The sequence below is a fragment of the Gouania willdenowi genome, chromosome 6 (genome assembly GCF_900634775.1).
Source record: "Gouania willdenowi chromosome 6, fGouWil2.1, whole genome shotgun sequence".
NCBI lineage: Eukaryota > Metazoa > Chordata > Actinopteri > Blenniiformes > Gobiesocidae > Gouania > Gouania willdenowi.
In genome coordinates this window covers 45,704,319-45,730,008 of record NC_041049.1, presented here as the reverse complement: position 1 = coordinate 45,730,008, position 25,690 = coordinate 45,704,319, and the positions used below count along the sequence as shown (strand labels likewise).

General features: G+C 37.0%; 1 long non-coding RNA gene and 1 other non-coding gene across 2 annotated transcripts; both read right to left on the bottom strand.

Annotated features, from left to right (window-relative positions):
* Nucleotides 1-8,864: 8,864 nt before the first annotated feature.
* LOC114465279 (uncharacterized) lies at nucleotides 8,865-20,888 on the bottom strand. Its single transcript, XR_003674293.1, has 3 exons — nucleotides 20,763-20,888; nucleotides 17,042-17,319; nucleotides 8,865-9,335 (listed from the first exon to the last, which is right to left on the bottom strand). It is a non-coding gene; the product is annotated as an uncharacterized LOC114465279 (long non-coding RNA).
* A 4,719-nt stretch (nucleotides 20,889-25,607) lies between these two features.
* Nucleotides 25,608-25,680, bottom strand: trnar-ucg (transfer RNA arginine (anticodon UCG)). Its single transcript has one exon. It is a non-coding gene; the product is annotated as a tRNA-Arg (tRNA).
* Between the last annotated feature and the right edge of the window lie 10 nt (nucleotides 25,681-25,690).

Here is a 25,690-nt window from a genome sequence, read left to right as displayed (position 1 = left end):
TAATTCTGCTTTAAGTTAATTTTGGTCATTCTGTGCTTGTGCGACTTGCAGTGACGACATAATCTAACATGGAGGCTGCCCGGACTAGAGCTGACACTATTTAATAAGACCCTGAAAAGACTTGGATATAATAAATAAGAGTGGATGGACGGAAACATAAACATGCAGACTTTTACAGTAACTAGTACTGTAACGCAATATGTTTCTCAAGAAATAACGCCGTTATCGTTACAATATGGTGCATTTGTCCGTTACTTTGCTAGCAGCAGTGTACTTTCTGTTTACAGTGGCGCTACATATTTTTGCGGGATGCCGCACCAAACACGGTAAAACAGTAGAAGAAGGAACATTGTCAGCGTGTTTCTGTGTACATCACGTGCACCAATCATGGCGAGTCGATGCGAGAACAGGACGAGCTTCTCAGAGTAGAAATACGCGCATTATTTTTGTCTCCAAAAGATGCATCAGTGAAGCTAAGCTAACGCTGGGACTGGATTTTAACAACTGTGACTGTTATCCAGGGACAGGTCAGCCAACCTATTGCACGGTATGTTGTTTTAAATAAGAAGCCTGTCGCTGCTGCTGAGTCACTGCTAACAGCAGCTCATTAGCCTGATATGTTTAGCATTGTGTAGCTGAGAAATATTCTGTGAATTAGTTTTTCCACATTTATTTTCATAAGCATTTTCAACAGCAGAATGTGCACATGGAATATACACAGCTTACTTTATATTTGTCATGAGTCTGCTTAGTTAGTCACTCCCTGTTCCTTGAGTTTGCCAGTTCCGGTCCATGTTTTCCTGCCTGCCCAGTTTTCCTGCTCTCCACAGCTGCTCCTCATTCCCTCGTCAAGTCGGAGGAGGTTATATATACTCCCTCAGTTCAGTCAGTCTCTTGCTAGATTGTCAACCTGTGAAGAGAGACTTTCAAGCTCATTGAAATTATTGAGAGTTCCCGATTCTGATTGTAAAGTGTGGAATCTGTGTTCCTTTATAAACAAATCCGATTGGGGGCATATTTCAGTTATCCTCCTTGTTTTGTTTGGGGCCCGTTTATTCAATCTGTAGATATTTCAAGTTTCTTCCTACTCCTTCCTGCGTTGCATTTGAGTTCTTTTGTACACCGGTGATAGTACAATCTAGCCACGCTATGAACTCAGCATCCCAGAAGGAAAGCCCAATAGAGCGGCTAGACAGACTAGAGAAGTGTATGGAGCAACATCAGGCTCAGTTACAATCTGCTACGGAGGAGGCGGAGGAGACCTTTAATTCACTAAAGAAGCGTTTCACCTCTGCCCCCATTCTTAGGGTTCCGGATCCTGAAGGGCAGTTTGTGGTGGAAGTCGATGCTTCTGATGTGGGTGTGGGGGCGGTTTTGTCTCAACGAGCACCTGATGATCAGAAGTTGCACCCCTGCGCCTTCTACTCTCGACGTTTAACATCGGCAGAGAGGAACTATGACATTGGTAATCGGGAACTGCTGGCAGTTGAATTGGCCTTGGAGGAGTGGAGACACTGGCTCGAAGGCAGCAAGCTGCCATTTCTGATATGGACAGATCACAAGAATCTGGAGTATCTTCAGTCTGCAAAACGCCTCAACTCTCGGCAGGCCCGGTGGGCTCTGTTTCTCACTAGGTTCAATTTCACTCTGACCTATCGATCTGGTTCTCGCAACACTAAGCCGGATTCGCTGTCCCGTCAGTTCTCCACCTCGGAAGTCTCCACTGCAGAACCCGAGACAATCCTGTCCAACTCCCACATGGTTGCCATCCTCACATGGGACGTGGAGGAATGGGTCAAAGCTGCTCTGGAGGACAGTCCTGGACCCAGCACCTGCCCTGACAACCTTCTCTTTGTTCCTCAACATCTCCGGTCGGATGTTCTGCAATGGGCCCACAGTTCTAAACTCACATGTCACCCTGGTATCCAGTGGACTAAAGAGTTCCTGCGGCAAAGGTTTTGGTGGGCTTCCCTGGATGAAGACACCAGAGATTTTGTCAATTCCTGTCCTGTATGCAATCAGTCAAAACCTACACACCAAGCACCTGCTGGACATCTTCATTCCCTACCTGTTCCTCATCGACCTTGGTCCCAGATATCCCTTGACTTTGTTACCGGCTTACCTGCTTCTGACGGACACACCACCATCCTGACAGTCGTTGATCGTTTTAGTAAGATGGCTCATTTCATTCCTCTTCCTAAACTTCCATCGGCGAAGAAGACCGCCCAACTTATGTTGCTAAATGTTTTTCGTCTGCACGGACTACCTTCTGATATTGTCTCGGATCGGGGCCCACAATTCACCTCCATTTCAATGTGCGTATGGGTATAAGCCACCCTTATTTCGATCCCAAGAGAAAGAAGCATCTTGTCCATCTGTTCAGGCCTTCATCAAACGCTGCTACAGGACCTGGAAACAGGCACGAAAAGCCCTGCTCCGTTCAGCACATCGTTACTCTGCTTCTGCTAATCACCGCCGCTCTGAGGCTCCTGTATACCAAGTAGGCCAGATGGTTTGGCTTTCCACAAAGAATCTCCCTCTTAGAGTTGAGTCCAAGAAACTCGCTCCAAGCTTCATTGGTCCTTTTGAAGTTGAGAAGGTGGTCAACCCTGTGGCGGTGCGCCTCAAGTTACCCAGGGCCATGCGTATTAATGCCACTTTCCATGTCTCGAAGGTTAAACCTGTCCATGAAAGTCCTCTTGCTCCCGCACTACCTCCTCCACCACCAACGCGTCTGATTGATGGGGCACCTGAATACACGGTTCAACGCCTTCTCCGTTCCAGGCGCCGTGGCAGAGGACTCCAATACCTAATCGACTGGGAGGGGTATGGTCCTGAGGAGCGATGTTGGGTACCTGGCAGGTTTACCTTGGACCCGCGTCTCATTCGAGCCTTCCATGAGCAGCATCCGGATCAACCTTCGGCGACCGTCGCTGCTTCTGGCCGATCTGGTTCTGGGGTGCCTTCTGTCCTTCCTCCTGCGGCCTTGGATGACCAGCTGGACAACAGTGGTTCTGTGGAGGAATCGAGTGGTGGTTCTTCTGTCTGTTCGGATGAGTTCTGACCCTCCACCGTGTTCCCCTCCTCCCTCCCGGTGTGGTGGTTGCTGTTGGGACGGCAGGAGCCGTCCCTTGAGAGGGGGGTTCTGTCATGAGTCTGCTTAGTTAGTCACTCCCTGTTCCTTGAGTTTGCCTGTTCCGATCCATGTTTTCCTGCCTGTCCAGTTTTCCTGCTCTCCACAGCTGCTCCTCGTTCCCTCGTCAAGTCGGAAGAGGTTATATATACTCCCTCAGTTCAGTCAGTCTCTTGCTAGATTGTCAACCTGTGAAGAGAGACTTTCAAGCTCATTGAAATTATTGAGAGTTCCTGATTCTGATTGCATAGTGTGGAATCTGTGTTCCTTAATAAACAAATCCGGTTGGGGCATGATCCAGTTATCCTCCTTGTTTTGTTTGGGGCCCGTTTATTCAATCTGTAGATATTTCAGTTTCTTCCTACTCCTTCCTGCGTTGCATTTGAGTTGTTTTGTACACCGGTGATAATATTACTGTGCTAAGGCTGAAAAATGACTGTTTTAATTTTTGAGCAGCTGTTTTGTGCTTTATATGCACATCATTTATGGTTGTTTTATAGCAATTGATCAACAGTGGATTATTATATTATTACAGCACTAATATGAAGCTGTATGGAGACAAATGACCCAAAATAAATAATACATTCTTTAATTCTAAGTAACTCAAAAGTTACTTTTTCCAGTAACACATTACTTTTTGGTTAAGTAATCAAAATAGTTACTGAGTGACTTTGTGGATGAAGTAACTAGTAACGGTAACTAGTTACTTTTTTTCAGTAACTAGTACAACACTGCTTATCACACACATGGAGATCAGCAAACGGAATGGCTTTATCGGACAGGTGAAACTAAGACCTGAAGATTGAGTAAATGTGTCCCCACATGTAATATCACCAGGTTTATCATTGGACCAGTTGTTAGAGCTACTATCTTTACCAGGGAGCAAATATTTATTCCTAGTTATTGTTTTCCGGAGTTTTACTGGCTTTATTTAGCAGCGATTAGTTCCTGCTTCAAAACTACAACCAAAATAAAGGTGAAAACAGTTCTCATGTGTGGTGTTCTGTGTTATAGCCGACAATAAAAGGTTTGTGGTGTGTTTTTCTCAAAAGACGTGATACGTCATGTTCGCCTCCAATCAGAGTCTACCCAACCCCCAGACCTAAAGCGGAACGAAAATAAAGCCGAATAAACCGGTTTTCCATGTAACCCCTATTACTGTGTAAACACAAAGCAGAACACTTTAAATCCGAATGATTTAATTCAGAATAACTAATTCCGAATTAAAAAAACATCATGGAACCGTGGCCATAGTCGGGGCCGCATAAAATTAGACCAAGGGCCACATCTGGCTCCAGAACCTCCAATTGCCCATGTCCAACGTAGGTATAAGAATTGTATGTTTTTGTTCTAACTAAAGCTCAGCAGTGTCTATAAACTACACAACAGTTTGGATTAAGCATCAGGTCTTTGCTAGAGGAACCAATTGATTTTAAAAAACTTAGAGTCTTTCTAAAGAGAAAGGGCCCCCTGTTGTTTCACAGCAGCTCTCTAACTTTCCAAAGTGCTGGGGCCCACGCAGCCGCTCAGCTGTGTGTGTGTGTGTGTGTGTGTGTGTGCGTGTGTGTGTGTGTGTGTGTGTGTGTGTAGACTTGTAGGATACATTAAATCAGCCTGATTAGAAGTTTAGGCGAGGCCAAGGCTCAGGTCTGGCTGAAAGGCAGCCCTCGAGTGATACTATTCACATTATGGGAGAAAGGTCAATGTCAGAGGAGTTCACAGGCCCCATCCCTATTCTTATGCTAAAGCATCATACACACATAGGTTCATTCACAGGCTGGAGAGGCATAAACAGCCTCCACAAACTACATGTTTCCCTCCAAAATATATTTGAATCAGCCTGTTTCTGCAGCAGCGCCGCTTCACCACAAAGAGCGTTACAAGTTTTAGGATGAATATCGCAATAAATGAGGAGATTTTATCAAATGCAAAGCAAACTAAGAGATGAAGAACACTTTTAACTTTATTTTTTACAGGAATTACCAAAGATTTTGTGTAAGTTTTTTTTTTTTTTTTCACTTTGTGTCTTTTTGGAGTCAATTTGTGCCTTGATGATTTTTGTGTGTTTTTGTTGTAGTTTTATTCAATTATTGGTCAACTTGTGTAGAATTGCAAATCATTTGATACATTTTCTGTCGCTATTTGTATTCTGATATAAATTTGTTGTAATTTTGTGTATTTTTAGAGTAAACGTGTGTAGTTTTGTTGTCATTTTTCTGTATTTTTTTTGACTGAAGAAGATTGGCATTTCATAATCGAAACATGTCAGGAAATCAAAGTGAATTTCCAGAAACATTTTATTCAAAAAGAAGACAACTTAACTTACTGGATCTAGTTGATGATGTTTACTCTATTTTTTTTTTTTTTTTTAAAGGGAGCAATCCTGTTTATTTTTATTTTTTTACCATCACTTTCCTCCCATTTAAATCACATTATTAACCTCTGATATATGAACCCTCTGGAGTGTTTCCTTGTCGGCCTGTGAGTCCAGTGGTCACTTGGGAATTGCATGGAATGGCCACTCAATTAGCTCTTCTTGACCTTTGTTTGTGGCTCGGCCTGCAGCCTCTGACCTCCACTGCTCTCAGGCCTGTTTATCGTCCTCTGGGGGACCATTTCCAGGTCGCGACTCTTGACCTCCCCGCTGACCTAACCCTTCAGCAACACGTTCCCCGTCAGCTCCCGACCACTTCTTATATCACATTAATCATCACTTAAGGCTTTCCTATTTATTCCTGGAGGACATACTTGGTGAGTGTTTATAGTCAAACCCAGATTATGAAGCATTTTTAATGATGAAAGTCACACTGGTGTAACATTTTCTGCAGCATTCTTTAAATATTTGGGATTTGTTTTCATCCGAGCTCCACACAGCCTGATTTCACTAATTGGATTTCATTCATCCAGAGAGAGGAACTAATCACTGGAATCAGCCTGCTGTAAGGATGGATGGATCACAAACAGGCATGGACGCTATAAGTCAAGTCTCAATGCTGTTGAGTGGGATTTCTGTTTGAACGTTAAACCCGTTTGCTTCACATTTTTAGGAACGTTACCTTTTTTTGTTTATATAAAATATTCAACTGCATGCTCTATTTTCATGAATTTCTTGCTCTGTTGTAGTGTTTTCTAACCTTTTTTATCTCAAGTACCTTTAGTTCATATAATGCGTCTTTTCTTTGCGTCAGAAAGCTCGTCAGAACACTTTCCTGCATCTTCTGGTCCAAAATTAACCTCAGATTTAAACCTTTCTTTCATCTATTTTTTTTATTATATGGCCATTTTAAACTCCACCTTTTGATGTATTTTAAAGTAAAATATTCAACATGCCTCCAAAAGAAATAAATGCACAATACGACTAACAAAATAAACAAAATATAATATTATCAAAGGATAAGGACAAAAAACCTGTCCTATAATGTTAGAATTTAAAATTACATGTGTTTCTGTGTAGCCCCCAAGATGTGTTCAGGTACCCCTGGTTAAGAACCAGTGCTCTATTGAGTCAAACTTAAAAAAAAAATAACATTTTTGGCAAATTATATATGTGGACTATAATTTCAAACATTGTGTGTGTTAAACAAATATTATTTTTACAGAAACCTCACATATTTATTTAAAGACAACCATAAAAGATGGGGTTTATTGCCGTAACCATGGTTACAGTTGCTCTTCTGTTGATAGCTACTTTCCAAAAACAATAATATGACTTCATTGTGGCTGATCTGTTGTTTTCTGTCTATTTCAAGTGTTTTTGCTTGTGTCACTCAAAACAAAACACCCAATAATTGTAATAGGAAGGAATATGGAACCCAACGCAATACCAAAAAATAACCAAACACCCACAAAATGCCAGTAAAATACACAAAATTACAACAAAAGTACACAATTGTCCTCCAAAAATACACTAATTTACAACACGACTACACAAATTTACTCTAAAATAAATAAAACAACAGAAAAACAAAATAAATGATTTGCAAAACACAAAAAACGACAAGAAATACACAAATTGACCCAAAATAAATAAAACTACAACAAAAACACACAAATTGACTCCAAAAAGAGACAAAACGACATTAAAAAAAAACCATGTTGCTCTTACAGTGAATTGAGTTGCTCTTCTCCGTTACTTTACTACTTTCTAAAAACAATAAGATGACTTATATGTGGCTGATCTGTTGTTTTCTGCTCATTATAAAAGAGACGGAAATAATCCCACGTTGACCCCACGCGTGTCCATCTGTTGTTTGACTCCGGACTGTGATTAGATGAGACCGATCAGTCCTGTGACATAGATAACTGTAATAAATATATATATGATAAATGTCTATGGCCTGTAATCCCTCATTAATGAAGCAAGCTGGGGGCGCGAGGCGCGAAGGTTCGGAGTCACGCGCGGGAAACAAACCTGATTTTATATCGTCTTAATAATTAAACAAAACAAAAAAAACAAAAAAAAAACAGCTTTTTTATAATGAAAAAAATAAATAAATAAAATTTGGATTTTTTCTTAAAGGGAATTACTGCTGAATGCGGTGAAATACAACTAAATTGAGTGATAACGCTACAAATTCATAAAACAACCAAGAATAAATTCAGGAATGTAATAAAGTAAATAAAAACAAATAATTAAACTACATTGCGCAAATGCAAAGCAGGAAATATGCGTCATTTAAAAAATACATTATTATTATTACTATTATCATTATTATTATTAAAATATAGAATATGGAGCAAAACGAGACAAAACTTATATTTTAATTGTTAATGTCATTTTAGCCACGTGTATTATTTATTGATTTATTTATTAAATGCAGCTTCTTCAACAGCCTGATGTGTAAGTCACTGCTACTCACTATTATCTACTAAACCACTTTTATTTTTTTTTAAATGTTTTATAATAAAACATGTTCCCCCTGGCCCAGTGAGTAGAGAAAAAGGTTCACCCCCCCCCCCACACACACACACACACACACACACAGGTGAGTCCTAAACATTATGGCTGCTCACTGCATCTCAGGGATCAGGAGAAAGGCTTGAATTATAGCAGACAGTGTGTCAAACCTGAGGCCCGTGGGCAGATTTTCTTTTTCAAAACACAGAAATTATCTTTAGATTTGCTATATAGTTATTTTTTTTAAGGCTTTTATGGTTTAATTTTAACCTTCAAGTTTCATCCATGCATTTGTAGTGAACTGAGAAATAATATTATTTAAAATGAAGTTATTTGTCTCAGAAGATTCATGCAATCTTAAAAGTGGCTGCACATAAAAGCAAAAAATAAATCAGTGTCTGTTCGGCTTTTAAAATTATTTCATTTTAATTTGTCTATTTTGTAGAATAATAAAAAGTTAGTTTAAATTATTAAGGAAACAAAAATGATCAGAATCAGCTTTACTTAGCCAAGTTAGTGCAGTTTATTTGCTTCATTCCCATTGTATAGATATAGATATTACCTCAGGAAGAAATATTTAGAAAAATATGACATTTTTTTCTTTCAATTTTGAATTAAATGTTTTAACGATTTGCAAAAAAAAAAAAACCTAGCATATTTCATATACCAAGTCAATTTGGCAAGTGGTAGTGGCTGTCTTTTTAAATATTTTTTTAATTCTTTAATTGTAATGAATAGTTAAAGCTGATTTCTTTGTCAGCGTCTGATTTTACACAAAACTATAAGCTGTAAAGTGTAAATATATGATAACATTTATAATGAAATGACACAATATTCAGAATCTTTAGGAATTTATTAACTTCAGTCTGTTTGTTTTTTGTACACCCTGCATTGGTTAACAGTCCATCATCATGCAGACATAATCCTGAGCACACATGCACATTGACTTACATTAATTAATTAGACTCTTCAGACATACATACACACATACATACATACACACATACATACATATATGTTTTTGGTCTTGGATAGAAAACTACCACAAATCAGATGAAATCATCTTAACCAGCATCTGATCTCAGATATTGAATAATTATGACAATATAAAAAAACAATTGTATTTCTGTTCACAAAAAGACACACAGTCACATTTCATAATGCAGCTCTGTGATTGGTCACTGAACTCTTAACAAGTCTGACATTCTTTTTAATTGGTGGGAGTCCACAGCATGATCGCAAGTTTCCTCTGAGTTTGATCCGTAGTTCGGTTGTCCGGTAGATGCTGATGGTTTGTGTCACTGCCTGTGAGAATAAAAGATAAAGGAAATCATGAGAATTAAACTTTGCTTCATGAACTCCTTCACTTTGATTGGAACTCACAATATTTCAAATTTCAGAAAAATCAGTATCCAACAGATTAGAATGAGAAGACTTTTTCAGAAAAACATTCTAAAGGGAGTTACGGCTGCTAATTGTATGTAAAAAATACATCATCATGGTTCAAAGTTGAGCAATCATTAAAGATTTGTATAAAATCCATACAAATGAAGGCCCACAACGCTTAAAAAAAGATTCCTGCATACGTTAATGTCTTTTGTAAGAATGAATTTGCTTTAACGCGTGATTTTCGTATTTTTGCACGTGGGAAATCGTTGGACATGTGTAAGAAAAACAAACTTCCTTTTCATGCACTGCAAAAAGAAAGAAAGGCCCCTGTACTCTGCATGTTGTTCTTTTCTTCCATTTCCAGGCTGTGTGCGCGGAGGATTCCCGAGGCTTTTATCCCAACGGGGAACCAGCTGCAACTCTTTCTCTGTCAATTTTAACCCACTCCCCAATTCAGATGAGCCCTTTTCTCCCACCGAATCCCACAATGAAGGATTTGTCCTCCTTCTCTTTGTCCACCTCTCTGATATCTTTTTTGGACAGCTCCCCTCCATGCAGACAGCATGCAGCGTATGCAAATACGTGCTCTTTTATTCCCTGAGACCCCTCCTCTAAATGAATGCAGCCTTAAATGAGGCCACACTTGCACCCGTTTACTGAGGCGGCGTGGAACACGCACATATCACCATCAATGGGTTTGCATGCCTCTGTCTGACACGCATTCACTCATACATCAAACCATGACCATTGGAAATGAGCTGTCACAATGTAGAGCTGTTACCTGATGCAACGGACCGTGTTCATGCAGAAGAACCAATGCTAAAGACAACATTAGAATTAAATTACATGTATTCATATTACATTTTTAATATAAAATAGCTGAATTTTTTAAGGCAAGGCATTTTTGTGTTAAAAACAAACATGTAAGTTAATTTAGATGTGTTATTAAGTATTACAATTAATTTTTAACTCAAAATAGTAGAACATTGTTTAGTTTTTCACAATTAAGGCAAAGCATTTATTTGTTGTCATTTTTTACTTTAAAATGTGTTATTAAGTATTCCTATTTGTTTTTTAACACAAAATAGCAGTAACATTTTAGTTTTTCACAATTAAGACAAGGCATGTGTTTGTTGTTTTTTTTAAACTTTCAAATAAAAAATGTTTTATGTTAAAAAAGACATAAGTATTCTTTTTCATTTTTAAACACAAATTGGTAGTAAAATGAGTGTTTTTTGCAATTAAGGCAAAAAAAAAACAAAAAAATATTTATTACATTACCTTAAATAAATAAATGTATATATATATATATATATATATATATATATATATATATATATATATATATATATATATATATATATATATATATAATATTAATAAAAATCTTTCCTGCAATAAAATTTAGGAAAACACACACACATACACAAACACACACACTATATAAATGTCAACGTGTGATGAACTGAAGGCGGTCCATCGTTGTCAACATTCCACAACTGACCTGTGTGTGTGTGTGTGTGTGTGTGTGTGTGTGTGTGTGTGTGTGTGTCATGGGGGGGTTGACGGCTGCTGGACAGCTCTGACAGTTCGGCCTTTTCACTCTTACATTACTGAGCCCAGCAGCCTCTTTCCCATAGCAACCCTACAGAGGTCAAAGGCTATACGCCCCCCCCACTACGGCCCTCTTCTTCTACACCAGGGTGGTCACAGACACCCGAGACCCGCTGACCGGCTGCACCCATGAACTTGAACGTGACACATTGATGGGTCCGTGTGAGTTCTGATAAAAGGTCAGTTCACATTTTAGACTTTGGACCACAATTCACTAGAAACATCTCATGGTTAATGATGATCTTTAACTCATCTTTGGACAAAGTGTCTAACTCCTGACATGCTCGACTGTTAACTGCCAGTCTTCATCAGAGGCGTCTGCTAACTGCTTTGATGTGTTTTTGACTTCCACATTTTTTTTTAAATAATATGTTATGTTTTCATTTATTGAGACAATTTTTTTTTTCAGGAGGTTTACTTTGATTCATGTTGGGTGTGGGATACATATGTATGTGTATATACGTATATATGCATATGTGTGTATCCATAAAATGAAGAGTCCGTCCTTAAGACTGCTCTACTGTAAAGTGCCTTGAGATACCATTGGTTATGATTTGGCGCTATACAAATAAAGATTGATTGAGATTGATTGATCTTCTGACAATTTTCGACTGTCAACTGCCAGTCTTCTTCAGAGGCATCTGCTGATCGCTCTGATGTGTCCTCAACTTTCCCATTTATAAGAATTCCAGCAAGTTCTTTTTAAATAATATATTAAAAATTCATTTATTCATGCAATTCAAGAAATGTACTTTGATCTCCTAAATAAATGAAACCATAACATATTATTCTCTTCATCTTCCTCTAAGATACTTAACATTGGCTTTTGTTCTAGTCTAATCTCAGCCAAAGTTGCATTACTGAGTCCAAACAAGCCTCTCTTGACCCACATTGGACCTCATCCATGAAAATCTTAATCAGGTCCACAGAAAGTGAAGAACATTTAATCACGAAAATATAGTTTCCCCCTAAAAAATCAAGTTCCTACTTAAGAAATTGAATGAACTGATTCCATTATGTTCAATTTTGTTAATAAAAGTATGCCTTGAGTAATATTTGAACTTATACTCAAGTACTTCGAATTTAGGAGTGAATTAATGAATAAGTCAAGGAGTTTCCACGCCTAAATCCTCCTGACCTCAGTGTCCAGTCGACTAGACGACCATAATTAAAGCAGATTAAAACCAGCCTCTAAAGTAGATTTAACACCACTTTACAACAGAAACGAGTCTACGACCACGGCATCTTCACATCCTTTCCTTTATTTCCCCACCACGTTGTGTGTTCAGTGAGAATCCCAGCTCTCCGTAATCATTAGCCGAGGGAATATGCAGTGTGTGAGAGTGCGTGAAAGAGGCCCCTCCCCTCCTCGTGAGTAGAAATACGTTTCCTGACAAATTTGCCTGAGTCGCCGCCGCCGCCGCTATCCGACCATGCTGTCTGTCTGCGTCGACTGCTGCTGCAATCTGACCTTCCCCCATTTGCCTAATTCATACACACACACACACACACACACACACACACACACACACACACACACACACACACACACACAGTCAGGCCTTTCACGCCCACCAACGAGGCTGCGCGTTGTGTTGCAATAGCTTTGCACTGTAGAGCTAGCACACAGAGAGGGATGGCTCAACAACATGGCTGCCCATAGAGCTGCATATACGCACACATTCATCTCGTCTATCCCTAAACCACCTCTAAGCTGTTATTATCTTTACATGGAGTGAGAAAAAGAGTCTCTACCATTACTTCCTGATGCTATTCATTGTACGTCACATATGAGCATGAGCACAAATGCAATAATAAAGATGTTTTCTATGAATAATGTGAGGGTGTAATCCACTCACATGTAGGCTGCACGTGTTCGACACATAAGACCAGGGGTGTCAGTTCAAGGGCCAAATATAAAGCAGTTTGATTTCAAGTGGGCCATGGATTTCATGTGGGAAAAATTTCAACATTATTGGGCCCTAGTTTACCATATCCTAGTGACCACATCCAGCATTTCTGACCAATTTCTATTGAATGAAGATAAATATTATGTCATAATTTCAGGAAAATGTAAGGATTTTGTAAGAATTTTGAGTTTTCTCAACTGTTTAGCAATAAAAGTGAGATACAAGCTCCTGGAAAACTGAATTGTTGAGTTTCATTTACACAATGACACAATGTTTTCTCTGTAATTTTGTACTTTTTCCTGTGTGCCAAACTGCATGCTCCAAAGAGCCTGATTTGGCCCCCAGGCCATGAGTTTGACACATGTGTGGGAACGTGTTACAGTATGAGGTTCATTAATAATCATTACGCACTTATTACATCATCCATCGCCCTCAGCTGAGTCACTCGTGGTGGGATGACTTTAAAGAGAAGACGGAACACACGTTTCCTGCTCTAGAAGGTTTTAACTGGATGTGTTGTGTTACTTCTCTCTGATGGTAAATCCATAGACATGAGCAACAGCTCTCCTCCACATATCGTGAGAATGCATTTATAATGGCTGGGAAATCCCTCTCAGCATCTCCATGTCTTTCAGACATGCAGAGGAGGCTGAATAGACTAATGAACAGTCAGGTGGCACTCCAAGGTCTGGGTGATATACACCCCCCCTCCTCCCAACCACACACATATCAAACATCACACATACACTCGTCGCACAGGCATTAAAACTCAGGGGCTCGCCCCGACCCCAGTGATCCGCACGACAGTCTAATGTCTAAGGCATCTGCTCATGTCTAGTCTGGAGGGTCTTTCCCACCCTGCCCCCCAAGCCACCGGCCCGCCGCTCCACCAGTTCCCACAATAGTGGGAAAGCAGGCTTTTCGAATGGGAATGGGTGGTGGTGGTGGTGGTGAGGGTGACGGGGGTGCTGCTGCTATTGATGGGGGAGAGAGTGAGAGAGAACGAGGCTGAATGATAATGTGAAAACACACGGTGCTGTTCATTAACAAACACAGCAGCTGCACACACACACACACACACGCACACGCTTTACTCTGTGTGTGTAGCATTGTCCTAACCTTGTCTGATTATTTTAAATATGTAAAACTTCATTATTCATTTTATTTTGTTTCATGTATGTTATTTATTCAAGGTGTAATTGTTAGGGACAATCTAGATACAATAAACGTAAACAGCTAAAAACAGACACCTCATGCTGGTATCAGTGTTTGCAGCTTAGCTAATAATATAAAGGAAAGTGAAATGTGTACAAACAAGACAACAATAAAGTTTACAAATACAATTCAAAATATGAATCTAGTTTGCCATTTAATTACATGTATCTTTTAAAGTATGACAATAACTACCATTTTATCACATATTAGGGAACTTTTTATGGGATTGATTGAATAGCGTTTGAATGCACAGCGTTAGACGATGAGGTTTCCTGGGTTGACAGTAGTCGGCACGTGTGTAACACACGTGTGTATTTCAGTATATAGACACCGTGAGACACAATTATTAGACGCATGGTTTTAAAATATCATTGAATCTGTTTTTAATCTGTTTGCACAGATTTAAAGATGTCATTAAAAGATGTCTAATAATAATATCTAATGCTGGGGCCAATATGGTAAAATAGGTGATCATACACACACATATTCTGGAACTGTACAGTTCATTTTGAATATTACAAAAATATTAAAAAGAGATATCCTCTCAAACATACTGTTTTACTTAGTTGGGGTTATACCTGTACAAGTTTTCTTATTGGTTGCTAAGGAAAAAGTAACTAAAGGCAAAATGAAATAATGTTAAATGACAGAGACAGGTGTATTTTATGGAAAAAAAATTAGTAAATCGTTACAGATCAAAATGGACCTCTTTGGTCAAAAGTGGACCATCGTGGAAAAATACCTGGTAATGTCAATCATTTGGGTTGCTGTGGTTGTACTTAGACTAGGGACTCACTCACACATGCTGTCCTATAGAGGAGGAAAAGCCAAAAATGGCACATTTTGTGCAGCTGTTTGTTTATAAATAGTCTTTTGTGGCAAAGATTATGATTATATAAGAGATTTATACCGTATATCATCATTTTGAGAATAAATATTCAGATATATATATATATATATATATATATATATATATCGCCCAGCCCTGACTTTGAGTAATGGAAACAGGCAATGTTTAGCCTGTTAATGGGTTCATTCTGCTATATGTATGTATACCAGATTGGGGGTGTACCGATCCAATATCGGACATCGGTCCAATATCAGCCTGAAAAAAAATATATCGGATTCAAATTTCCAATTTTTTTTTTCAATTCATTTTTTATTCAATTGTAGAATACTGTAAATATTATGTTAAAGGTTAAAATTGGTAACCAATTGGTTCATAATAAATGGGTCAGTTTTTCTCATATTTACTGTTGCTGACTATTGTTTTCTGTTTGAGTAACATCACTTGATTAAGTCTTTTTTAACAGTCCACACTACAAAATAAGTAATTATTTTTTTTTTATTAAAGAAAAAAATAAAAGGAAATAAAAGTATGTATGATTCATGCTGTTATCGGATCAATATCGGTATCGGCCGATATGCAGAGCTGCAATATCGGTATCATATCGAAAAATCGAAATGACCAGACAACAATCATATGTATCTGTATGAGTGTTAAATACCTGTCATAAAGCTAGATAACCGAAAGTAGAAATGACCTCCGTATGTAACGCTGCTCAAAGAGAGGATTCCACTGAGGACGTCACACTTAAATCAGGTGAGATGGAGAACTGGTTTAAAGCTGTTTAACCTATGTTATCATTTAATGTGACCAGAAAATGTTGGAAACTTAATATAAAGTTTGTTTTGTAGTAAAATAATTTGTAGAAGATAAATATTGTTTTATTTAAGGGCTGAATATGCAGGATAAACAGGAAATTTGCCTAATTTCCGTTGGGAAAAATGATGAATCACATAAGCCACAAATGTACACAATGTTCTTGTTTTTTTTTTTTTTTTTTAAATTAATAATCATCTCAAGTGGTCTGGAGCAGAAAAATACAACTTTATCCAGGATAAAATAGCAATTTCACCATTTTTGTACCAAAGTTTGGATTTTTGTGTTTAACTGACCACATCATAACCGACCAATCAGATCAAACGTAATGCACTGCACCAAAACGGCATTGAATGCCAGTTATTTTCTCATATTTAGAGTTCATAAATGTATCTATACTTGGAGCTTGGCATTTTTTTGTTTATTTTGAATATTTTATACAAATGCCTTTTGTAGAAAATATACTGTGCAAGATTCCTTTTTAAGTTTATACATGAGATGTTTACAGTGTGCAAGGAAACCATGGCAAGATTTATTACTAAAAATAAACGTGTGGGGTGGGGGGGGGTGAAAGTAACATTTACTTTACATTTGAATTGTACTTGAGTAATTGATGTATGACTTACTTGTGCTTGTACTTGAGTCCAATTTCAATCAAGTCAGTACTGCTACTTCAGTAGAATAAATCAGTACTCTTTACACCTCTACAAAATGTTCTACGTTCTGATTTTTTTTTTTAAATAAAAGGTTCTAAAAAAAAAAGAAAAGACAAAAAGAGGTCAAATAAATTCAATGCCCCTTGTTTTGTGTGTGTTTTGTGTATTTGTAATAAAACGTCACTTTGTGTGACTTTGTGTCAGGTGGAAACCTTGCACGTGTGCAGCTCCGCCCGTCGAGCGTCAGGGACTAAAGAAGCGCCTCCACAGGAGAGCAGAGGATGGCAGATTTCCTTCATCTGGTGCCAGCTCATTAATTTTTGCCTGCTATACCCGCCCACCGCCTTCCCACCCTCCCACCAACTATCACCACCCCCCCTCCTCCTCGACATCAACCATAAACTGCTAATTAGCAGTAGATAGAACAAAAAAAAGGCAAGGCCATGTGTGACTAAGAAGGAAATTGTGAACTCTTCTTCTTCTCCTCATCCATCCCCCATCCTGATCATAATCACCCCCCCCCCCCACCCCACCAGAAGTGTACCATGATGCGGCTCACCTCACCTCGTATGCCAGCCCAGCCATTTTATGTGTTGCAGCAAACAACATCTCCCAAGATGGCTTCTTCTCCACGCGCGGGCGGCCTTTTCTCCAGGAATGCGACAGGGTCTTTGTTTGTCCTTCTCCTGGCACACGGGCACAGTGTTGGCACGGCAGATGGCATCATGGGTAAGTGCGAGAGGAAAAGGAGGAGTCTGTCATTTTCGCCCACACCCACCCATGTCCTTTGATTTCGTTCATGGCGTCTCTCGTCAGGAATCACAGATCTGTAAACGCTGAACCTGGAACACAAAAACAAATAAAGGCATAAAACCAGATCAATTCATTCACACTGGCCACGGTTACATGATGTTTTTTAATCCAGAATTAATTATTCCAAATTCAATTATTCTGAACTAAATTGTTCTGCTTCATGTTTACATGGAAATAGTCATTCCGAATTGTGGTTTACATGGAAAACAGGTTTATTTGGCTTTATTCAATTCTGCTTTAGATCTGGGGTTTGGGAAGGCTTCTGATTGGACAGGGGACGTATTCACAACAAACCTTTTCTTTTTGGCTACAACATATAAGCCCACATAATAAGAACTGTACTCACTTTAATTTTGATTGTAGACAAAAAAAATATTATTAAAAACCACTAATTTACAGTATTTTTATTGTACATTAAGAACATTTGTTTTATTTTGATTTACAGTAAAAAAAAAAACTGTATTCAGAAATATATACTGTAGTTAACTAAAATAATTTAAACAACTTTTTATTAATTTACAGTATTGTACTGTGATTATGAGTACAGCAAGATACCTGGATCACTGCTGCCAGTAAAATACTGTACATTTTACAGTAAAAGTTTTACAGTCTAGTTTTGAAGAAGCAGCTCGACAATAACATACTTCACTTTTTTCTGCTGAGGCGCAAAAGGGAAATCCATGTCTTCTAAGGCTTGGGCCGCCATCTTTGATTATGTCGTCACCAGCGCGTCATCAACGAGCACGCGCAGAACGAGGAATTATTTCATTCAGAATTAAAAACAAAATAAACCAACGACCTAATTAGGATTTAAGTTTAATTCAGAATCGGAATTAGGTGTTTACAAAATCAATTTAAAGAGGATTTAATTTTTATTCTGAGTTAAAGGAGAATTAAAGCTCTCATGTGAACGTGGCCACTGACATACTGTTTTACTTTTGTCCGCTGTAGAATAAAAAGGGATATCCATATCTTCTAAGGCTCTTATTAAATAAATAGTCTCGGCTGAAGTCCGGGCGGCCATCTTGGATTATGTCATCACCAACATGTCATCGCAGCATGCGCAGAACGACCGGAATTAAACATTTACTAGATCAAGGAATTTCTCCATTTGGAATTAAAATCACAATAAAACAGCCATTTCATTTGGATTTAAGTTTAATTCAGAATGGCCATTTTTATTTGAAATTAGGTCCGTTTAAAGAATATATAATTTTTATTCTGAATTAAAGGGGAATTTAAGCTCTCATGTAAACGTGGCCAATGTCTTAAATTCCCATCTACGCTATTGCTGATTATTTGTCGCTTAGACGTTATTTGTGGTTGTAGAATATTCCCAAACTGCACGCTTCCCCTCTTGTCACTTTTGTGCGTTCCTCAGACCATGGAGTGTGTATTTTTACCATAAAGGCACCAAACAAACCCTTCACTTTGTGTTAAATCAAGAATGCCTCGGCTGGTCCGTGGTCCGTACATAAAACCTCAAGTGTTTCCATTCCCCCATTCATAAGGAGGCGCGCCATTTTCACACGCTACCTATAACAGGGAAAGTTCAGGGAAAAGACTCGTGTCCGCAGCCTATTCACATATCCAATATCTCACTGTGAAACGAAGCAATTAGCCCGAGTTTGACGGCGAGCTTTTCTGTAAAAGCTAGTTAACGGGAATGAATGAAAACTCATCTCAACTCTGGTGCTCTTTAGGCTGTCGAGGCATTCTCCGTCCGGAGCTTATACGCACGGTGCGGATCTGAAGTAGCGAGTTGAAAAGTTCAGCTGCCGTCCACAGGATAGGCCTGGCCTTCTCATTGAGGCGCCACACAATGCGTCCACACAGCCTTAAATACAGACGCCAAGTGTTTTTTTTTTTGTTTTTTTTTAAAGAAACCTTTCATTTAGGGTGTTGCAGCACTCAGCGTCATTATTAGCTTTAACCAATGATTCAATGAATCCTAATGAGCTTCCTTTTTATTTCTTCTAGACTGATTTCCAAAAGATGTTGTGTTTACCGATTAGAAGAAAAGGTCTGAAGATCTCTACGAGGGAATCTTAGACACTAATACATCACAAACTGTTCGATGCAACTTTGTGGGCTAAAAAATCCCTCAAAGAAAGAAGTTAAATGTTAACATTTTCTCTAAAATGTTCCATCCTGATCAGTGTTTTTACGGCTCCTCTCCAGCCCTTGCATGAGAACCCTGTTTAGTATTCAGCACAATGTTGCAAAGGACATGAATAGACAGAAGATTACACAACTCCAGCTCCAGTAAAACAAACGCAAGACTTAAAGGGAGCTAAAGTAAGAATAAAGGGATTCTTTCTCCTTTTTAAGCAGCAACAAAAATGTTGATTTTATCTTCAAAAGAAGCAAAGAACAAGAAGTCCCTTCATTCCAGCATTTGTGCTTAAACATTAAACTATAGGCTGATTGTGTCTCAACTGGATCACAAGTTATATCATTTATAAGATACGTCAGATGATGTGTTTGTTTTAGTTTAATGTGCACGTAATCTGTCTTATAAACTTCATAATAAAACAAGGAAAACTGACTTAAGAAAGTAAAGTTTAAACTGACAATCCTTCAATTTCTGCTTTTCTTAGTATTGTGCAGCAGGTTTAAGGAAGGGATTGTTTACGCTGTACGGCAGGGGTTTCAAACTCAAGGCGCACGGGCCAAATGCGGCCGGCAGAGCCGCCGATTCCACTCGTGGGAGGATTCTGTTTGGATTTTTGTACATAATGTTTTCAAAGAATTACACACATACAAAAGAGCATGAATGATTCTGTTAATAATCCCCATAAAGATTAGATATAGATATCTAAGGCCTTCTAAATTAAAAAAAATGACATTCCTCAATATACTGCTCATAGTTATAAGGTTTGTCATTTTTAATCACAAATTGTTTGCCGGAACTTTATTCTAAAATGTAAAAATTAAAAAAAGAAAAACTCTTCTCTTCTCCAAAAAAATTAAACCTCAAATTAAATTAAAAGTTGAAAAAAAATAACAATAATAATTTAAGGAATTCTAATGTACACTATCCTATAGTTGCTAATATCTGATTTAATGTTTTACACCTTTATTCTAAGTACATTTTAGACCTTTTTTTTTTTTTTTAAACACAAAAATCCAAACTTGGGTACAAAAATGGTGAAATTGCTATTTTATCCTGGATGAAGTTGTATTTTTCTGCTCCAGACCACTTGAGATGATTATTAATTTAAAAAAAAAAAAACAACAAAAAAACAAGAACATTGTGTACATTTGTGGCTTATGTGATTCATCATTTTTCCCAACGGAAATTAGGCAAATTTCCTGTTTATCCTGCATATTCAGCCCTTAAATAAAACACTATTTATCTTCTACAAATTATTTTACTACAAAACAAACTTTATATTAAGTTTCCAACATTTTCTGGTCACATTAAATGATAACATAGGTTAAACAGCTTTAAACCAGTTCTCCATCTTACCTGGTTTAAGTGTGACGTCCTCAGTGGAATCCTCTCTTTGAGCAGCGTTACATACGGAGGTCATTTCTACTTTCGGTTATCTAGCTTTATGACAGGTATTTAACACTCATACAGCTAGATAACCAAAGATAAAAACACACCTCATGTCACTGGAGCACTGTGTGCGGACACGGTTCATCTAAAGAAGGGAAAACACGTGTTTTTATGACAGTAGGCCTGAGAGCTGTGCTAATCAGGCTAGCTACAACATGAGCTCATAAAGCATGCACAGGCCTAGTTGTTAATCACAGATATGCTACTTTATTTTAAAACCATAAATGTTGGTTCAAAAAATGCAAACTGGGGGGGGAAAAAAAACATAATTTTTGCGCTGCTTAAATGAAGGAATTAAATCATTAATGTGATAGAAACAAGGCCCTGTTCAAGCCATTATGTTTTTAGTGAGAATTGCCATTATTGTAAATATATTAGGGATTTTAAAAGTTTAGCTTTCATATCTGTACACTTTTAAAAATATTGTTAATATCAATTCACTGCAAATAATGTGGTAAATTAGATACATAATTATAATATGAGTTTTAGTTTTAAAAGCACATATGTATATATGACTGAAACCACTGTTTGCTTTAAAAATAATTTTTTTTTTAAATTCAAATAAATAAAATAAAATACGTGAGATAGAGAAACATACATTTAGCAGATTTATTATAATACCTAAGTGCAAAGTTTCTCTCCTAATAAATGTCTGCTGATGTTTTGCAAATATTCAAACTATTGTAAAAGCTTTACATTTAAATAAATTGTGTTTATTATTATTATTATTATTATTAATAGACTCTAGTTGTATTATTATTATTATTTTATTTATTTATTTATTTTTACAGGGTTTTATAAACACGCGTGTCCGGACTGACCGTGAACGTGACACTGAAAAGCCTGATTGACACATCAGTTTAGAATAATCCTAAAAAAAATAAACAAAGTATTTTATTTCATTTACAAAAATCATCTTTAAAATGTTTTATAATAATGAAATTATAGATTACATTTTCTCTGAGTTTTTTATTTATTTTTACTGATCCTAGGGGAATATATATCTACTTTAATACGAGTTGTGATTGGCCTACTTCTTTACAAACAAGGCTTTGAGGATTATTCTAATGAACGATATCATGTATCTCTATAGTTTATTATAGAAGACAGTGAAAGTGAGAAAATATAGGTTTACTGTTTGATACAAGATGCACATTTCACATTTCTCAAACGATCAAACAAAGCGTGAATTTATCCTCCACTAACACTGAGCTCCACTGGTCCACTGAGCACAGACGGAGGCTCCATTTGAAGGCAGTAAAACGCACGGATGCTGCGTGCGTGAGCGTGTGCACCAGCTGCTTTTCTTACCTGTTCGAGGCGCGAAATGAAATGAGGGTCCACGAGGGGGAAAAAAACTCCGCAGCAGCTCGGACTCGTCCTGGTTTTCAAAGGAAGGTTTGTGGTTCTCTTTGCGTCCATCAGGGCCTGGTGTTAGGACCCTCACTGATGGTTGCTGCTCCATCCTCGAGCCTCCAGCTTCTGCCTCTCCTCCAGCGTGCGCGCTCCGTCTACTGCTTGGCACGGTGACGTCATAGCAGGACCAAGAAGGGGGAGTGGACCAATCACAGCGTCTTCTGGCATCAAAGATCCTCATTTGATGCGAAGACTTTCTACTCCTCTTCATTTTAACTATGTTTGTGTGGAAGACAGCTTTTCCACTCAGATCATCACGGTGAGATTTGAAGTTTTCTCCTAAAATATCACAAACACGACATTTTTTTAAACATATAAGCAATGAATAACTTAAATAAATACGTTTTCAGAAGATAGATAAAGCAGGTTAAACAAAGCCCAAGTCCAAGATCAAGTTTTGGTCTATATCATTGGTTTGATGTTTTTAGATCGCAACACCAGAATTTGTTTTTGTCATGTTTGTTTACTGTATTACAAATAAAGAGTAGACAGGACTAGTGACTTTTTAATGATTTTTTTATTTCTCTTTCTGCATTTGAAATGAAATTAGAACTACATTTTTATTTGACTAAACGAAAGTATAGAATACAAATTATTTTAATTTAAAAAAGAAATCAGTAGTTGTATTTTTTTGTACAAAGATTTTAATTAAGTATAGGCCTACGTACAATTTGAGAAGCATACAATGATTTGTCAATTATTTTGGGGTTTTGTGTGAATCGATTCTGATTTCATGTGAACCAGAATAAATTGAATAAAAATCAATGCAGAATCATGAACTACAGATACTGTTTGTTGTGGCCCTAAAAATGTGTTGTAACTTGTTAAAAAAAAAAAAAAAAAAAGAATGAAAGATTATGAAGTATTAGTATAAATAGATCCTATGATTAAAAAAAAAAAAATCTTTTAAAAAAAAATGTACTAATTTAAGTTATAGGATATTGATTCTTAAATTCCATTCAAAATATTGTGAAATTAGCGTTTCGGATGTTGTTCATGAGTGAAGCGTCTGTTAAACACAGGATCTCTGAATTTTAGTTCCTCCGTCACTGATGGAGATGATCAGGATCAGGATCAGGATCAGCTCCAGTTCCCTCCAAATCTAAGACGAACAATGAGGTCACTGCTCTAAATGTATTCTACTTTAAATGTAATTATGTACAAATAAAGGCAACATGTGAAAAATAAATTAAACTTCTTTTCTAAACTTTTAAATATTGGGTCAGCCTTCATCCCATTAAAAGGACAATGTTTGCTCACAAAATAAAACACACCAAAATGTGTCTTTCTGTTGAATTCAGCAGTGAATTATGAACTAACATAAAGCTTATTTTATAGAAGCTCCACCTCTCAACCATGAAAACACTTCTTTACTCCTTAATTAAACCTTTTTTTAAATGAGGTGAAACATCTCCAGAGTTCATTTGTTCCTAATAGATGTGCCACAAAAACATGCACTGGACTACAAAGAACAATATCTAGATAGAAGTTACAGAAACATACATAGCTTTCAACATCTTAGTTCGAAAAGTGATTGAAGCAAAGGAAAATCCAAAAAACCAACTTTCTTTGTTTAAAAAAAATCTGATTTTTTTTTTTTTTCTAATATATTATCCAAAATTAATCTAAATTTAAATTCCTAAACAATATACGAACACAGATATTTGATTAGTGATGATTTAGGTCATTAAATACATAAATTAAATAATAGTAATACTAATAATAATGAATCATTTCTATGTCCCATAATCCTATTCTACATAACAATGGGATATTGCTGTAAACCCATTATCTAGTAAAAAAGTAATATCAACATTATCAAATAACCATATCATTTTGAGATGCTCTTGAATTTTCATAACTGTTGCTCGATTCTAAACTCAGGAGATCAATGTTATCAATCGATTGCCTGATTTACTTTTACCTGTTAGTGGAAAAGGCAATTTGAAAAAAAGAAATGACTTAAATTTAAAATGTATTTATTTTTAATTAAAAAAAAGAACATTTTAAACTGTTTGTATTGATGGCGATTTATGACGTTTAAGGACGATCTTGTCTGTTGTAAAATTAAAAGAAAAATACACAAAATAATTGCACAGCAGTTCATAATAAAATCGCGCCTCCTGCTGTCCAAACAAAGCACCAGCAGCTTCTTCTTTAACTAACATTACAAAGAGTCCAAATAGAAAGCTGACCACATGGCCAAAAATATCTTATTTATGTATTTTATGTATTTATGTATTTATTTTGTTATGTTTTCGACTAGTTCCTGTTACATGCATTAAAAAGATTCAATTCAGTCAACTACGACTGTTAGATGTTTTTGTCAAATAACAAATTGACTCCTACCTATAATATTTAACTGGATAGTATGATGTGATTACTGATTGAATCATGTCTTTACCATCATGTCCTGCTCTATGACTTGTCCCTCACAAAGAATTAACCACTGATTATTACACTGAATTAGTTACATTTAGGATTGTTTCAGTCATGCTTTTATTTTGTCAGAAAACATCACACAATATACTAGGGTGGGGGAAATATCAACTTTGTGACAGTATTAATAATCAATATTTCCCCCCCAGAATCTATTTATTTTATTTTTATTTATTTTTTTAGCATGTGCATCTGTGGTCTAGGCCTGGGCAATATATTGCGATTCAAGATGTATCAGGATTTCTATATATATTTTACGATCTTTTTTTTTTTTTTTTTTTAATTTTCGAGCTAATTTTGTAATAAAATATGTGTCTGAGTGGCATTTGGCATCAGCAACATTTAAGCCAGAATTGTCTTTCTGGTGAGACTTTATTGAGTTAAAAATATCAATATTTATATTATATATCGCTATAAAAAAAAAATATTGAAATATTAGTTTTGGTCCATATTGCCCAGCCTTAATGTAGTCATAGGTAAACACTGCACTTTGACATTATAGTCAGAGCGACTGACTTGTATAAAATGTATGATTAAACTTTTGTTTTTGGAACAGGAAAATAAGGAAATTAAATTAACAGTTATCGTTACAAAGCAATATTTTCATTTCTTTATTTTTGCTTCTGCGACTCATATATTTCTTCTATGAGTGTGTGCTTGAACATTTGTTTTTGGGTAAGGCAAATAGGAAAATGACAATTGTGAACAAAAGCGTATCGTCTCAGCTCGTCAATGTATAGTCATATAGTCATCCTGCCCTTTTTTTTTAATCTTAATTTAACTCTTCCTGATTAAAATGATTAAAAATGATTATTCACAAACACCAATAGTTAAAATAAAACAGCACAAATATTAAAAAAGGCAGTTGGATATTATCAACAAAAAGTAGAAAAAGAGCAACCGCGGCAGGACTCGAACCTGCAATCTTCTGATCCGAAGTCAGACGCCTTATCCATTAGGCCACGCGGTCATGTGGTGTA